This window comes from Vulpes lagopus, chromosome 7 (genome assembly GCF_018345385.1).
Source record: "Vulpes lagopus strain Blue_001 chromosome 7, ASM1834538v1, whole genome shotgun sequence".
NCBI classification, from domain to species: domain Eukaryota; kingdom Metazoa; phylum Chordata; class Mammalia; order Carnivora; family Canidae; genus Vulpes; species Vulpes lagopus.
This window is the reverse complement of record NC_054830.1, coordinates 18,776,461-18,794,763: the sequence shown is the minus strand read 5'-3', so window position 1 is coordinate 18,794,763 and position 18,303 is coordinate 18,776,461. Positions and strand designations below refer to the sequence as shown.

Sequence of the window (18,303 nt, the reverse complement as noted above, 5' to 3'; positions counted from 1 at the left end):
GAAATATAACTGTATGGCAAGAACCATATGAGATGTTCTGTTGTCATCATCACACAATTACTCCTCATGTAGAACATGCAAGGCTTGTATGGAAGTAGACAGATAAGTGATATTTAATAGAAAATTAATAATGTGGGGATGCCTGGGTGGCTCAGCAGTTGAGTGCCTACCTTCCACACAGGCCATGATCCTGGAGTCTCAGGATCGAGTCCCACTGCATAGAGCCTGCTTCTCTCTCTTCCTAAGTCTCTGCCTCTCTCTGTGTCTCTCATGAAATAAATATAATCTTAAAAAAAAAATAATAATAATGTACTAGTTTTGTTACCATTTTATAACATTGCATTCAAAGAGTTACATGACCATACAGTATGCCTCTCTCTCCTATAATTGAGAAACTGCATATCAATCTATCATTACAAGTGTTTTGGGGCACCTGGGTGGCTCAGTCAGTTAAGTGTCTGCCTTCAGCTCGGGTCATGGTTCCAGGATTCTGGGATCGAGCCCCACATTGGGCTCTCTGTTCAGTGGGGAGCCTGCTTCTTCCTCTCCCTCTGCCTGCTGCTCTGCTTGCTTGTGCATGCTCCCTCTCCCTCTCTGTCAAATGAAAAATAAAAAAATAGGGGATCCCTGGGTGGAGCAGCGGTTTGGCGCCTGTCTTTGGCCCAGGGCGCGATCCTAGAGACCCGGGATCGAATCCCACATCGGGCTCCCCGGGCATGGAGCCTGCTTCTCCCTCTGCCTATGTCTCTGCCTCTCTCTCTCTCTCTCTCTGATGACTATCATTAAAAAAAAAAAAAAAAAAAAAATTAAAAAAAAAATAAATAAAAAATAAAAAAATAAAATCTTTAAAAAAAAAAAAAAACAAGTGTTTTTAAAATCTGTGTTTCCAATACTGTATTATAAACATAATTGTAATACTGTATGCCATAAACATTTTACAATGATTAATTCATTAATGTATAGGCTAGGCTACCACAAAGCAATCATACTGCTGTTTCTTTGGTACCAATGCATGAAATCATTATACTTGTAAATAAATATGTATTTCTTTTGCATAGAAATCTTTTCATTTTTAAAAAGATTTATTTTAGAGAGTGAGAGAGTGAGAGAGTGTGAGAGTGAACATACACACATGAGCGAGGGGGAGAGGGAGAGAGAAAAGAGAAGACTCCCTGCTAAGGAGGCAGGTGCAGAGGCTTCATCTGAGCTGAAATCAAGAGTCAGATGCTGACTGACTGAGCCACTCAGGCACCCCAATCTTTTTTACTTTTGATGTCTAGTTTCAGTAATATGTATAAATATCTATAGTGTTTTTATAAGACAATATTTTTTTTAGATTTTTATTTATTTATTTATTCATAGAGACAGAGAGAAAGAGAGAGGCAGAGACACAGGCAGAGGGAGAAGCAGGCTCCACACAGGGAGACCAACGCGGAACTCGATCCCAGGTCTCCAGGATCACACCCTGGGCTGCAGGTAGCACTAAACCGCTGCGCCACCAGGGCTGCCCAATATTGATACAGGTACTAACAATTCATTTTGTGAACAATGTAGATGTATGGTATTGATTTAAAAAATTACAGTACTGTAAGTGTATTTTCTCTTCCTTAAAATTTTAATATTTTCTTTTCTCTATTTTAACAATATAGCATGTAATACATATAACATACAAAATATATACTGACTATCTTATCATCTGGTCAACAGTAAACTATTAGTAGTTAAGTTTAGGGGAGTCAAATTATACACAGACTTTTGACAATGCCTGGAGTCAGCACCCCAACCCACAATGTTGTTCAAGGATCAACTGTATATGCTATATTATATGACTGTATAAGCTGAATATGCTTCAAGAGACTCACTTTAGATCCAAAGACACAAACAGGTTGAAAGTGAAAAGATGGAAAAGAGAGGCACCTGGGTGGCTCAGTTGTTTGGGCATCTTCCTTCAGCTCAGGTAATGATCTCAGGGCCTGGGATCAAGCCCCACATTGGTCGTCCCCTTTCTCATCAAGGATCCTGCTTCTCCCTCTTTCCTGCCCCTGCTCTCCTGCTATCTCTCTCCCAAATAAAATCTTAGAAAAGAAAAGAAAAGAAGGGATCCCTGGGTGGCGCAGCGGTTTAGCGCCTGCCTTTGGCCCAGGGCACGATCCTGGAGTCCCGGGATCGAATCCCACGTCGGGCTCCCAGTGCATGGAGCCTGCTTCTCCCTCTGCCTGTGTCTCTGCCTCTCTCTCTCTCTCTGTGACTATCATAAATAAATAAAAATTAAGAAAAGAAAAAAAGAAAGAAAAGAAGAGAAGAGAAGAGAAGAGAAGAGAAGAGAAGAGAAAAGAAAAGAAAAAAGAAAAGAAAAGAAAAGAAGGAAAAGATATTCCAGCGACACCTGGGTGGCTCAGTGTTTGAGCATCTGCCTTTGGCTCAGGGCATGATCCTGGGGTCCTGGATTGAGTCCTGCATCAGGCTCCCTGCAGGGAGCCTGCTTCTCCCTCTGCCTATGTCTCTGACTCTCTGTGTCTCTCATGAATGAATGAATGAATGAATGAATGAATGAATAAATAAATAAATAAATAAATAAATAAATAAATCTTTTATAAAAAAGGGGGGGGGGGGCAGCCCGGGTGGCTCAGCGGTTTAGCACCACCTTCATAATTCCAGGGTCCTAGGATCGAGTCCGGCATCAGGGTCACTGCTCAGGGGGGTCTGCTTCTCCCTCTGCCCCGGCTCGTGTGCTCTCTATCACTCACTCACTTTCTCTCAAATAAATAAATAAAATATTTTTTAAAATATTAATAAAAAATAAAAAAAGAATCCCATCTTCTCAAGTGAACCTGGGATAGTCTCCAGAATGGACCATTTGTTAAACCACAAACAGGTCTCAATAGATATAAAAAAAAAAATAGATACCACATAAGTATCCTCTCTGACCAACAGAGATGAAGAAGCTGAAAGTCAATAATATAAGGAAAACTAAAATTCACAAAATTTTAAGTGCATATTACCCCTGACTTTCTAGTTCCTCTTCTAGGAATTCATTCTCTAGGAACTTAGAGTGTGAGGTGATATGTTTACAAACGCGCACAGGTGATATGTTTACAAACGCGCGTTACAAACGCGCACTGTTGTACAAACAGTACAAACAGCACTGTTTATAACAGCAAAAGATTACAAAATCTAAATGTACATCAATAGAGTGTACTGCAGTACTGAAATGCCACACAATTCTCTAAAAAATGAGGTAATTATGTTAACTGATCTAGGATCAGCAATTATATATTAAGTTTAAAAATATGTACAAAAAAACGTACAAAATACTATTTGTAATACTATACCATCTGTGCAAAAGAGAAAAGAATAAAGGCATACCTTGAAGATATTGCAGGTTTGGTTCCATACTACTGCAATAAAGTGAGTATTGCAGTAAAGCAAGTGAAATGAATTTTTTGGTTTCCTAGTACATATAAATGTTTACACTATATGGTAGTCTATTAAGTATGCAATAGCATTCTGTCTAAAAATACAATGCACATACCTTAATAAAAAATACTTTACTGGCAAAAAATGCTATCATCTGAGCTTTTAGCAAATTGTAATCACTGATCACAGATCACTATAACAAATATAATAATAACTTAAAGTTTGAAATATTGTGAAAATGTAATACAGAGATATAAAGTAAGGGGATCCCTGGGTGGCGCAGCGGTTTAGCGCCTGCCTTTGGCCCAGGGCGCGATCCTGGAGACCCGGGATCGAATCCCACGTCGGGCTCCCAGTGCATGAAGCCTGCTTCTCCCTCTGCCTATGTCTCTGCCTCTCTCTCTCTCTCTCTCTGTGACTATCATAAATAAATAAAAGTTAACAAAAAAATTAAAAAAAAAAGATTAAAAAAAAAGAGAGAGATATAAAGTAAGCAAACGCTGGTGGAAAATGGCGCTGATAAACTTGCTCAACTCAGGGTAGCCACAAACCTTCTTTAGTCTATAAAAAATGCAATTATCGAGACGCCTGGGTGGCTCAGGGTGTGATCCTGGAGTCCTGGGATCGAGTCCCACATCGGGCTCCTTGCGTGGAGCCTGCTTCTCCCTCTGCCTGTGTCTCTGCCTCTCCTGAATAAATAAATAAAATCTTTTATTTTTTAATAAAATCTTTTTTAAAAATGCAATTATCTGCAAAATGTAACAAAACAAAGTATGCCTGTATATATAACAAAGTTAGAGGACTCACACTTCCTGATTTTAAAACTTAATACAAAGTTTAAGTAATCAAGACAGTGTGGCAGTGGCATAACAATGAACATAAAGATCAATGGAACAGGAGTCAAAGTTCAAAATTAAACCCTCATTTAGGGTCAAGTGTTTTAGACAAGAACGCCAAAGATAATCGAATGAAGAAAGGACAGTATGGTACTGAGACAACATGTCCCTGTGGAAAAGAATGAAGTTGGATCTCTACAGCTCATGCTGTTTATAAAAATTAACTCAAAATGGATCAAAGACCTAAGTGTAAAACTGTAAAATTCTTAAAAAAAAAAAAAAAAAAGAGGCATAAATCTTCATGACCTTGGATCAGGCAATGGTTTCTAAGACAAGACAGATACCAAAAGCAACAAAATGAAAAATAAACTGGATATCATCCAAATTTAAAACTTTTGTGCTTTAGGGGTGCCTGGGTGGCTAGTGGTTAAGCGATCTGCCTTTGGCTTGGGTCATGCTCCCAAGGTCCTGGGATCGAGGCCCATGTCGGCTCCCTGCTTAGCAGGAAGCCTGTTTCTCCCTCTGTTTTTCCCCCTTCTTTGTGCTCTCTCTCTCTCTCTTTTTCTCTCTCTCAAATAAAAATATTTTAAAATAATAAATAAATAAATAAAATAAAACCGTTGTGCTTAAAAGGATACCATCAAGAAAGTGAAAAGGCAGCTCACAAAATGGAAAAAAAAATGTGTACACATCATATACTTGATAAGGGATTTGTATCCAGAACACATAATTTTATATAATTTTATAACTTAACAACAACAACAAAACCCAATTTACAAGCAGGCAAAAGGCAAGAGTAGACATTTCTCCAAAGATGACAAATGGTCAATGAGCACAGGAAAAATGCTCCCCATAAGGGAAATGCACACCAAAACCACAAAGATACCACTTCACATCTACTGGAATGGTTATGATAAAAAAGATAAGTTGGTGAGGATATGGACAAGTAAGAATGCTCATACACTGCTGGTAAGCAAAAGATTTGTCAAACCATCTATTAATAGTTCCCTCCCAAGTTTTTCTCAGGGGGCACATCCTGAGATGTGCCTGGCTCAGTTGGTAGAGCTTGTGACTACTGATCTCAAGGTTGGGAGTTCAAGCTCCACAATGGGCGTGGAGCTTACTTAAAAGTTTTCTTCGAGATGACTAGAGTTCTCACAGACATGTAGTTTAATTCAGCAAGCAAAGCAAATGATTATGGGTCTTGGGCTGTAATGATCTCAAAACTATTCTCAAACTTTGGGCAAAAACTGCTGAATTGCTGGCATGAAGCCATGGCCACTTTTGGTAAGCAGAACTGGCATTTCGGAGGACGACCTCAATGTCAGGTTAAAGATTTAAATGCTGAAGCTCATGGGGACCTGGGTAGCTCAGTGACTGAGCATCTGCCTTTGACTCAGGGCATGATCCTGGGATCGAGTCCTACATCAGGCTCCCTGCAGGGAGCCTGCTTCTTCCTCTGCCTATGTCTCTGCCTCTCTCTGTGTCTCATGAATAAATAAATAAAATCTTTTAAAATAAACAAATAAATAAATACTGAAGCTCATCAGATCCTAGCAAAAAACACTGGTTGATATACACATAAGACAGGAGCCAAGAAAGTGGGAATCTATTAGGAAGTATAGAACAAGTCATCTACCATATCACTGAACTCTGAAATTAAATGGTACTAAAACATCAATTCCATACACAACTGTGGCCGGCAATGAACCATTAAGTGGGACTGACAAGGGCCTGCCACCACAACTAACCAGATCCCACCAACACATGCTACCCACCAATCAGTAAAAGAACCCCCTGCTGAGTTCTAAAGACTGGCATATGAAACTACTGTGGGGTCGGTGGAGGGTGGGGGGGTGTGTTCAGTTGGTTGAGCATCTGCCTTTGGCTCAGGTCCTGATCCCAGCGTGCTGGGATCAAGCCCTGCATTGGGCTCCCTGATCAGCAGAGAGCCTGCTTCTCCCTTTCCCTCTGTTGCTCCCGTTTGTGTGCTCGTGCTCTTTCTGTCAAACGGATAAATAAAATATTTTATAAAAAAGAAACTATTACAGGTACAGATCTGGATGAGTAGTAAATAGTCAAATGAGAATTTGGAAATTGAAGTGAAAAATGGTTCCAAATGAACAGCAGTTGAACACGGATCAGGTGGTTCTGGAGGTGGCGAGCATTATAAAAAACTATAGGCTACACTCCTAGCCACGTCCTTCCACTGAACTTTGCAGTCACACTCCTTTAGAACCTAAAGACTGGTTTCCTGGAAGGTGACCAGTGGGTTTGGCAAAAAACACTCTCCATTGTAGGTCGGCACTCTATGGTTGGAACAATGATGGCAACTGATTGTTTTCGAGCCTCCTCTGCCTATAAAAGCATTCTTGGGAGGTGCCTGAGTGGCTCAGTTGACTCTTGAATTCAGTTCAGGTCATGATCTCAGGATTGTGAGATGGAGCTCTATGTTGGGCTTCATGCTCAGTGGAGAGTCTGCTTGCGATTCTCTCCTCTGCCCCTCCTCCCATTCACATGTGTACTCTCTTTCTGTCTAAAATAAATAAATCTTGTTTAAAAAAAGAAAAATAGGGCAGCCTGGGTGGCTCAGCAGTTTAGCACCACCTTTGGCCCGGGGTGTGATCCTGGAGTCCTGGCACTGAATCCCACATAAAGCTTCCTGCATGGAGCCTGCTTCTCCCTCTGCCTGTGTCTGTGCCTCTCTCTCTGCATGTCTCTCATGAATAAATAAACAAAACCTTTATAAATAAATAAATAAATAAATAAATAAATAAATAAATAAATACCTTCTTGGCAAGTGTTTCCACTCTGGTCCATCTTGCAAAGGTCCAAAAATTTTATAATTTTTCTAGCAGCAAAATTCTAATACCCAGAGCCATCCTTTTTAATCATAATCATGGGGGGATCCCTGGGTGGCTCAGCGGTTTAGCGCCTGCCTTTGGCCTAGGGCGCGATCCTGGAGTCCCGGGATCGAGTCCCATGTTGGGCTCCCGGCATGGAGCCTGCCTCTCCCTCCTCCTGTGTCTCTGCCTGACTCTCTCTTTCTCTCTCTCTCTCTATCATAAATAAATAAATCTTTTAAAAAAAAAATCATAATCATGATTTCAGTTCCAAGAGCCAACAAAGCAGAACCAGGGGTCCGATTCTATAGTTTATCTGCAGTATGCAGTAGCTTGCTTCTGCACCAAACACTCTAATTTTTTCCAAAGTAAATGCTTTGGCCCCATAGCACACTCAGCTAAAAACATCAAGGGGGCATCAACAGGCAAAGGTTGGTTTGAGCACCTACCAAATAAGATCCACTTAGAAGTTTTTAAACAGTAGCAACTTTAATATGCACTGTGGGAACTGGAGTTTGTGGCTGCTGGTGGCACCTTTGTCCCTTGCAAAATTTCCAATAAAAGATTTTAAGTGTATTGATCCTAATTACAGGGCCCCTCAAGAGTCCTCAGATATGAAATGGGGAATTTACATGCCTGATGCCATTCCTAGATGTGGCATCTGTTTCTCAGGCTCCCTCTCCAGAACCATATCCTGATTCCCCTTTCTTGGCACCTGCTTCCCTACCATCACACCACACTTAAAAGCTGATTAAAAATGGATCAGACATAAATGTAGAAGCTAAAACTATAAATCTTCTAAAAAACATGGGAGAAAATCTTTTCAGCTTGGTGTTAGCAAAGATTTGATAAAGGATGCAGAAAGCATTAACCATAAAAGAAAAAGATTAAAATTAAAACTTGTACTTCAAAAGACACTATTTAAAAATGAATAGGCAAACTATGGAACAGAAGCAAATATTTGTAACACAGCTGACAAATGCTTACTATTAGTCATAAGGAAAACAAATTAAAACCACAATGAGATCCTAATACCCACCCATTAGAACTACTAAAATTAAAAAGCCTTACAAAAGCAAATACACAAGGATTTTCAGCAATCAGAACTCTTATACACTGCTGGAAAGAATGCAAGATGGTACAACCACTTTAGAAACTGGCCTGACAAACACTACCCTACGACTTAGCAATTTCGCTTCTAAGTTTTTACCCAAGATAAATGAAAACTTGTACAAAAATGTTCACAACAGCTTTATTCATAATAGCTTTAAAAATGGAATGAATCGGGGACGCCTGAGTGGCTCAGTGGTTGAGCGTCTGGCTTTGGCTCAGGGCGTAATCCCAGGGTTCTGGGATTAAGTCCCACATCAGGGGGAATCCCTGGGTGGCTCAGAGGTTTAGTGCCTGCCTTCCGCCCAGGGTGTGATCCTGGACACCCGGGATCGAGTCCCATGTCGGGCTCCCTGCATGGAGCCTGCTTCTCCCTCTGCCTGTGTCTGTGCCTCTCTCTGTGTGTGTCTCTCATGAATAAATAAAAATCTTAAAAAAAAAAAAAAAAAAAAAGTCCCACATCAGGCTCCCTATAGGGAGTCTGCTTCTCCTGCCTATGTCTCTGCTTCTCTCTCTGTCTCATGAATAAAGAAACAAAATCTTTAAAAAAAAATTTTTTTTAAGGTCTTAAAAGTGGTACCCATGGGACGCCTGGGTGGTTCAGCAGTTGAGTGCCTGCTTTCAGCCCAGGATCCTGGAGTTACAGGATCAAGTCCCACATCGGGCTCCCTGCATGGAGCCTGCTTCTCTCTCTGCCTGTGTCTTTGCCTCTCTCTCTATGTCTCTTATGAATGAATGAATGGATGGATGGACGAATGAATAAATAAATAAAATCATAAAAAAAAGAGTGGCACCCTAATCCAATAGGTTTGGTGTTAGAGGAAGAGATACTACATACTACAAATGCATGATGTACAGAGGAAAGTTTGTGAGAGGGCATTGCAAGAGGGCAGCTTTCTACAAGCCAAGGAGAAAGGCCTCACAAAAACCCAACCCTGCTGACACCTTGATCTTGGACTTTAGCCTCCAGAGTGAGAGAAAATACATTTGTTATTTAAGCTACCTCATCTATTAAAAAAAAAAAAAAAAAAATTAAAAAAAAAGGGGATCCCTGGGTGGCGCAGCGGTTTGGCGCCTGCCTTTGGCCCAGGGCGCGATCCTGGAGACCCGGGATCGAATTCCACATCAGGCTCCCGGCGCATGGAGCCTGCTTCTCCCTCTGCCTGTGTCTCTGCCTCTCTCTCTTTCTCTCTGTATGACTATCATAAATAAATAAAATTAAAAAAAAAAAATTTAAGCTACCTCATCTGTGGTAGTGTGTGACAGTAGCCATAAGAGGATAATACAAGTTCCAATTTCTCCACACCATCACTAACACTTGTTATTTTCTGTTTTGGAAGCATGTTGTTATTGCTTTAATAGTCATCATCCTAATGGGTGTGAAGTGACATCTCACTGTCTTTTTGATTTGCATTTCCATAATCATTCACAATGTTGAGTATTTTTCCATGGGCTTATTGGCCATCTGTATAACCTTCTTTAGAGAAATGTCTATTCAAGTCCTTTGCCCATTTTTACTCTGTTGACAGCGTTCTTTTTTTTTTTTTTAAATACTTTACTTTTTTTAAAGATTTATTTTATTTATGAGAGAGAGAGAGAGAGATAGACAGACAGACAGACAGGAGGAGGGAGAAGCAGGCTCCATGCCGGGAGCCTGACGCAGGCCTCGATCCCGGGACTCCAGGATCGCGCCCTGGGCCAAAGGCAGGCACCAAACCGCTGAGCCACCCAGGGATCCCCTGTTGACAGTGTTCTTTAGTGAAGAAAAGTTTTTCATTTTGATGAAGTCCAATTTATCTATTTTTTTCTTTTGTTGACTATGCCTTTAGTGTCGTGCCCAGATCATTTCCAAATCCAATGCATGATGCTTTCCCTGGTTTCTTCTAAGAGTTTTATGGGTGGCTCAGAGGTTTGGCCTTTGGCCCAGGGCGTGATCCTGGAGTGTCGGGATCAAGTCCCGCATCGGGCTCCCAGTATGGAGCCTGCTTCTCCCTCCTCCTGTGTCTCTGCCTCTCTATCAAAAATAAATAAATAAATAAATCTTTAAAAAAAAAAAAAAGAGTTTTATGGCTTTAGTTCTTACATTTAGAAACAAGATTCATTCTTAGAAAAATATTTATGGAAGATGAAGTTTTGCACACTGATTCATTTAAAACTATACATATGCAAGGGTACCTGGATGGCTCAAGTCAGTAGAGCAACTAGACTCCTGATTTTGGATCAGGTCATGATATCAGGGTCATGAGGTTGAGCCCTATTAGGCTCCACATTTAGCACAGAGTCTGCTTCTCTCCCTCCACCTCCCTCTACCCTTCTCCCTGCTCATGTATTCTCTCTCTTTCTCTCTATAAAATAAATAAATCTTGGGGCACCTGGGTGGCCTAGTGGTTAAGTGTCTGCCTTTGGCTCATATCTTGATCCCAGGGTCTTGGGATCGAGTCTCATCGGGCTCTCCACGGGGAGCCTGCTTCTCCCTCTGCCTAGGTCTCTGCTTCTCTCATGAATAAATAAAATCTTTAAAAAATAAATCTTTTATATATATATATATATATATATATATATATATATATATATATATTCACATAGACACATACATACACTCTCTCTGGAATGTTTTTGTGTATACCTAGGTTAAAAATCGTAGTCTGAAGAACCTACCTTTTTATATTGCACCCTAGATAAATTATTTAACTTCTATATGCCTCAAAGCTCACCTATACTATAGGAATAATGGTACCTAACTCATACGATTACTATCAGGAGTAAACCAGATCATGCATAAGAAGCAATCATATTCATAGCCTCATTGTTTATAATAGTCCCAAACTGGAAACAGTCCAAATGTCTATCAATAGATGAATGGATGAACCAAAGAGAGACACCATAAAAAAGAATTCAACAACATGGATGGATGAACCTCAAAAAACATTACAAGTGAAAGAAGCCAGACACAGAAGATTGAGAATTATATAGTTCTAATTATATGAAATTTCTAGAAAACATAAAACTACAAAGACAGGAAGCAAATCAGTAGATTTGCAAGTAGTAGGACTTGCAGTTGGAGAAGTGGGAATAAACAACAAACAGGAACTAAGCAATGTTCTGAGGTGTGGGAAATATTCTTTTTTTTTTTTTTTTTTTTTTTTTTGAAATATTCTAAATCTGAAGAGTAGTGATAATTACACCAAGTTGAGCCCTTACAATGGAGGAATTTTTCAATATGGAAACTATGTCTCAAAAAAAAGTTTTTTTTTTTTTTTTTTTTTTTTTTTTTTTTTTTAATTTTTTTTATTTATGATAGTCACAGAGAGAGAGAGAGGCAGAGACACAGGCGGAGGGAGAAACAGGCTCCATGCACCGGGAGCCCGATGTGGGATTCGATCCCGGGTCTCCAGGATCGCGCCCTGGGCCAAAGGCAGGCGCCAAACCGCTGCGCCACCCAGGGATCCCTCAAAAAAAAGTTTTGAAGAATTTTAAAACAAGGTAATAAATATTATTACTACTGCTACCATGCTCAGGTTTTTAGAATCATAATAACATTAAGCTGGAAAGGATCTTCCTTAGTAGGTTTCATCCAACTCTCCAAAATGAAAAGTGATAAAGACAAGTACAACTGAGTGCTGAGTCTGCCCCAGTTAAGGACTTTACATGGGTTTTCTCATTTAATTATCACAAGTCCTCTGTAGGATAAACTCAAGTTACTATTCCCACTTTAGAGACCATGCAACTGAAGCTCAAATAGGTTAAGACTTGCCCCAAAATAGTATGAGTAAAAGCTAATATGCAAACTCAAGACCATCTGGTTCTAAAGCCAATGCTCAGAAAAAAAAAAAAACCCATCCTGAAATTCATATAGAATTTCAAAAGCTGGGCAGCCCCGGTGGCTCAGCGGTTTAGCACCACCTTCAGCGCTAAACTGGGGAGTGATTCTAGAGACCTGGGATCGAGTCCCACATCAGGCTCCCTGCATAGAGCCTGCTTCTCCCTCTGCCTGTCTCTGCCTCTCTCTGGTGCTCTCTCTCTCTCTGTGTCTCTCATCAATAAATAAATAAAATCTTTTAAAAAATTTTTTTCAAAGGACTCTGAAGAGCCAAAAACAGTCTTGAAAAAGAATTAGAGAGCAGCCCAGGTGGCTCAGCAGTTTAGCGCAGCCTTCGGCCCAGGGTGTGATCCTGGAGACCCGGGATCAAGTCCCACGTCAGGCTCCCTGCATGGAGCCTGCTTCTCCCTCTGCCTCTGCTTCTGCCCCTCTGCCCCCCATCTCTCATGAATAAATAAATAAAACCTTAAAAAAAAAAAAAAAGAATTAGAGGACTTACACTTCCTGATTTCAAAACTTACTACAAAGCTACAGTTATCAAAACAATGTGGTATTGGTATAAGGACAAACATACAGATCAGTGAAATAGAGAACCCAGAAATAAATTCTTACATATATGGTCAGGATTTTTTTTTTTGGGGGGGGGGTCAGGATATTTTCAACAAGGCTGCCAAGACTATCAAGAAGAAAAGACAGTCGGGATCCCTGGGTGGCGCAGCGGTTTGGCGCCTGCCTTTGGCCCAGGGCGCGATCCTGGAGACCCGGGATCGAATCCCACGTCAGGCTCCCGGTGCATGAAGCCTGCTTCTCCCTCTGCCTGTGTCTCTGCCTCTCTCTCTCTCTCTCTCTGTGTGACTATCATAAATAAATAAAAATTAAAAAAAAAAAAATCAAAAAAAAAAAAAAAAAAGAAGAAAAGACAGTCTTTTCTTCTTTCATAAGATGCTCACAGGAAAACTTGGATATCCAAATGCAAAAGAATGAAGTGGGACCTTTTCCTACCACCACATATAAAATTATCTCAAAATGGATCAAAGACCTAAATGTAAGAGCTAGAACTATAAAACCCTTACAATAAAAAGAGAAAAGCAAAAAATAAAAATAAAAATAAAAAAATAAAAAAAAAAAAAGAGAAAAGCTTCATGCATTGGATTTGGCAACGATCTCTTGGCTATGACACCAAAGGCACAGTCAACAAAAGAAAAACAGACAAAACTGGACTTCATCAAAATGAAAAACTTCTGCATCAAAGAACACTATCAATAGAGTAAAAGGACACCACAGAGATTGGGAGAAAATATCTGCAAATCACATATCCAATAAAAGATTAATATCCAGGGATCCCTGGGTGGCGCAGTGGTTTGGCGCCTGCCTTTGGCCCAGGGCGCGATCCTGGGGACCCGGGTTCGAATCCCATGTCGGGCTCCCAGTGCATGGAGCCTGCTTCTCCCTCTGCCTATGTCTCTGCCTCTCTCTCTCACTGTGTGCCTATCATAAATAAAAAATAAATTAAAAAATTTTAAAAAAGATTAATATCCAGAAAATGCATATGTCTATGTTCATAACAGAATGATTTTTTTTTTAAGATTTTATTTATTTATTCATGAGAGACACAGGCACCTGGATGGCTCAGTTGGATAAGCATCGGCCTTTCAGCTCAGGTCATGATCTGAGGGTCCTGGGATCAAGCCCCACTTCAGCTCCCTGCTTAGCAGGGAGTCTGCTTCTCACTCTCCTTGCTATTCCCCCTGCTTGTGCTCTCTCCCCCTCTCTCTGTTAAAAGATTTTTTTTAATTAAAAAATAAATAAGGAATGAAGTTTGGGGTGCCGGGCTGGCTTAGTCAGAAGAGTGAGCAACTCTTGGGGTTGTAAGTTTGGGCCCCATGTTGGATGTAGAGATAAATAAATAAATAAACTTTTAAAAAAAGGAATGAAGTTTGCATACATGCTATGATGTGAATAGACCATGAAAACATTATGGTAAGTGAAATATGTCAGACATGAAAGGATAAATATTGAATGATTTCACTTGCATGGGATACCTAAAACAGAGAAATTCACATTGACAGACTATAAATTAGGGGCCACCAGGGGCTGAAGGAAGGGAACAATAAGTTATTTGCTAATGGATAAGAGTTTGTTTGGGATGACAAAAAGGTTTTGGAAATAGTGGGGATGGTTGCACTACACTATGTATGTAATTAATGCACTGAATTTTACACTTAAAAATGGCTTAGGGGTGTCTGGCTGGCTCAATCAGAAGATTGTGTGGCTCTTGATTTCCAGGTAATAAGTTGGAGCCCATGCTAGGTACAGAGATTCCTTAAATAAATAAACTTTAAAAAAAAAATCAGGGATCCCTGGGTGGCGCAGCGGTTTGGCGCCTGCCTTTGGCCCAGGGCGCGATCCTGGAGACCCGGGATCGAATCCCACGTCGGGCTCCCGGTGCATGGAGCCCGCTTCTCCCTCTGCCTGTGTCTCTGCCTCTCTCTCTCTGTGACTATCATAAATAAATAAAAAATAAAAAAAAAAAATAAAAAGAAGTGGTTTAAATAGCAAATTTTGTTACATTTATGTAACAAAATATATTTACCACACCTTTGGAAAGAAATTAGCAATGTAATATATAAAAAGTATTGAATTACACACTCTAAATGGTTAATTGTATGGCACATGAATTACAAACTACATCTCAATAAAGCGAAAAGACAACAGAGGTGGTTAACATTTAGTGGACACTTTCTACACACCAAGCACTGTTCTTTTAAAAAAAAAAAAAAAAGATTTATTTATTCATGAGAGACACAGAGAGAGAGAGGCAGAGACACAGGCAGAGGGAGAAGCAGGCCTCATGCGGGGAGCCTGATGTGGGACTCGATCCCGGGACTCCAGGATCACGCCCTGGGCCAAAGGCAGGCACTAAACCGCTGAGCCACCCAGGGATCCCCTCCAAGCACTGTTCTAAGCATTACATAAAACCTCACAAGAACCTCATTTCACATGTAAGGAAACTAAGGGTAATTTATCCAATGTAACTGAATTAGTGGAGGAGTCAAGGATTCAAAACCTATCAGATTCTAGAGCTCCACCAGTTACCTACTCTGCTATTCTGAGTCCCACAGCATTGACAGGAGGGTTATAAAAGGCATTCAACAGATGCCCCATTAACTAAGTAAATGAGATGAAGAAGGTACTGTGGAAGTATGGCAGAAAAATTAATTCTAAGCACTTGGTATATGGCTAAAAAAAGACCATCCAGGAATGAGTTATGATCTTTAAAATTTCATAAATTTCTAATAGTTTTAATTTTATTACAACCCTGAATCTGATTTTTAACAGTAGTTTATACATTTAAACTTTGGCAGAAGAGTATAACCTTGCTCAAGTATTTGCAATAAGAGAGCTCATTTAGTAACATGCACTCACCTCCCCAACCCAGGCTTTGACAAGTCTCCTCTGAAAGGCTACAACAACCTAGGATCCTAAAGGCAGCAAAAACTCAAGTCTGGTAACAGAATTCTATAAAGAAGGGTGCTGCAGGAACACCTGAGTGGCTCAGTGGTTGAGCATCTGCCTTTGGCTCAGGGAGTGATCTCATAGTCTTGGGATGGAGTCCCACATCAGGCTTCCTGCATGGAGCCTGCTTCTCCCTCTATGTCTCTGCCTCTCTCTCTGTGTTTCTCACGAATAAATAATAAAAGTCAGGAAGAAGAAGAAAGAAGAAGAAAGAAGAAAGAAAGAAAGAAAGAAAGAAAGAAAGAAAGAAAGAAAGAAAGAAAGAAAGAAAGAAAGAAAGAAAAGAAAAGAAAAGAAAAGAAAAGAAAAGAAAAGAAAAGAAAAAGAAAAAGAAAAAGAAAAGAAAGAAGAAAGAAGAGTGAAGATGCCCAGAAAAGAGACCTAGTACCTATCCTATAGGTTAAGTACCCAGTTAGGTGCTAATTAATGAGACAAGGTTCAGGTCCAACTTGTCTGTGTTTCACCAAAATAGTAACAGGCCATTAGTTAAGCAATGTGCTTTACACGTTGCTAGTTTCATTGTCACCCATCAGTTCTTGATACCTCTGCCTATAGTCCTCACAAGTTTGCTGATGTTGACATTATAAACTATTCACACTGGTGGCATTACTCAACAGAAAGTCGAAAACAAACCTAGGGCACAATCCAGAGTTCAGAAAATGAACCAAGCGACCAGGCTCATCAGAGTCTACTGAACTGGGCAGCCCGGGTGGCTCAGCGGTTTAGGGCCGCCTTCAGCCCAGGGCACGATCCTGGAGACCCGGGATCGAGTCCCATGTCGGGCTCCCTGCATGGAGCCTGCTTCTCCCTCTGCCTGTGTCTCTGCCTCTCTCTCTCTCTCTCTTTCATGAATAAAATATAAATAAATAAACAAACAAACAAATAAATGTCTACTGAACTCCTTCACTTAGATCCAGCAACTCTGACCTTCACCTGCAAAGCTGGAATATGCAAAAAATACCATTACCCTTAAAAGTGTATGTACCTTACAAAACATGGTCCTTTAAAAAAAAAAAAAGGCACTCCTAGAGTTGAATCACTACTAAAGTTAGGAGGAAAACACAGATTTACAATGCCAAAAGGAATCTGAAAAGAAAATACAAAAAAAAAAAAAAAAAAAATCCCTCCTCCCACATTCTCCCAACGGGCGCAGAACCCACCAGACCACTCCCCTGCCTCCAGGTTCTACAGCCCCGCGTGCCGGGCTCCGAGCTCGCACACCCGGTGACACGGCCGAGCCCACTCGTGCCTAGCCAGATCTAAGGACGAAACTACGTGCCAGGCACAGGAAGGCCTCTTTCTCAAGCAATGCCTCAGAACTGGATCAGATTCCTGCAAAAGCAGGAAAAAAGGAAGAAGGGCCCGCCTGCGGCTCCACAGACCAGAAGCACCAAACCGTAACCACGCGCCAGGCCCCTACCCGCAGCCGACAGCCCCGAGGCTGCACCGGTAATTCTACCGCCGCGCCGGGCCCCGCCCCGGGCCCGCGACCGTTCCGGGGCGTTCCTCCCGAGGGCGGCACCTCCCTCACCACACCGCCACTTGGCTCTCTTCTTCCCGAGCGAGGCCGCGGCCGCCCCGCGACACCGAAGCCGCAGCTGCCAGGCCTCGCGGACCCGCGACTTCAGTAGCGGCCTGGCAGGCCGCCTCCCTCCCCGCAGGCCCCGGCACGCCCTCTCCACTGCCCTAGGCCCTTACCGAGGCAGCGCGGCCTCCACGGCCCGCTCCTCCTAATCCTCAGCCGCCGCCACCGACCCAGCGTCGCGGAGACCGGAACTTCCTCCGCGCCGGGCCGCTGCCTCCACAAAGGCGCCGCGCCGCCGCCTTCAGCGCTCTGCCCGCCGGGAGATAGAGTACAGCGGCAGGTCGCTCCGACTCCACTCCCGCCGTGCCCCGCGCGTGGGGGGGCGGGGCTGTGTACGGGAGCCAGGCGTGAAGGCACGCTGCACGCCGGCGTCCAATGAGAGGACGTGCCTCTCCACGTTCGCGGGGCCTGCTGGGGGTTGTGGTTTAGACCCTGGCTTGTCTTCCGGTGTTCTCTTTAGAGTTGAGCGAGAAGTGAGGTCGGCCTTTGGATTGGCCTGCCCTAGGTTTGCTCCCCACCGGGAGCACGGATCAGGCTTTGGTCTGCCTAGTTTGAGGCCACCTTCTTTCCTGTCTTTGTAAAGGCAATGGAAGGGAGACTTCTCCCGCCTAAGTCTTCCAAGGAAGGAAGGCCCACACAAGCGCCTGATCCTGACCCCCTCTGTCCAGCTTAACCCTTTGGCCCAAGACCCGAGGATAGGTGCAAGAGAAGCGTTTGAATTAGAGAAGCAGTAATCAGAGGCTCCTCCCCCTTTCCTTCTGATGGGTTTCCAAGTTAGGCAATCCCCTGCTCAAGAATATCAAGCAAATACCACCTATGTTAAAGGTTCAGTAGTCCTGCCAATGAGGGAAAATCCACCCAGCTTCCACAGGACCTTGCTGGATCTCAGGAAATAAATCTGGCCAAGAGCGACTTGTGGGAGGTCTCAGAACTGGAAGGTTATCTGCAAATCTCCCAATCTAGCAGAAACGCTTTCAGTTTGCAGCTCATTTCCAGAATCTCCTTACAGCTAATCTTCAAATGGCAAGCTGCAAGCTTCCAGGTGGGTTATCTACACTGTTGATATGCTTGCTGGTTCCGGCCACCTGGTGTCTGTTATGGGTGGACCCTTACAAAAGGTAACCTGATTTTGTAGCCTAAATTCAACATCATGGGATCAAAGGAATCTGCCGCAAG

General features: G+C 42.1%; 1 protein-coding gene across 1 annotated transcript in view; it reads right to left on the bottom strand.

Moving 5' to 3' along the window:
- Nucleotides 1-17,422, bottom strand: part of RBM6 (RNA binding motif protein 6) — a 122,104-nt gene extending 104,682 nt beyond the window's left edge. The window contains exon 1 of the mRNA XM_041761443.1: nucleotides 17,241-17,422. The gene's annotated coding sequence lies outside the window, so the exon portion shown is untranslated. The remainder of the gene's footprint in view (nucleotides 1-17,240) is intronic.
- Nucleotides 17,423-18,303: the final 881 nt, after the last annotated feature.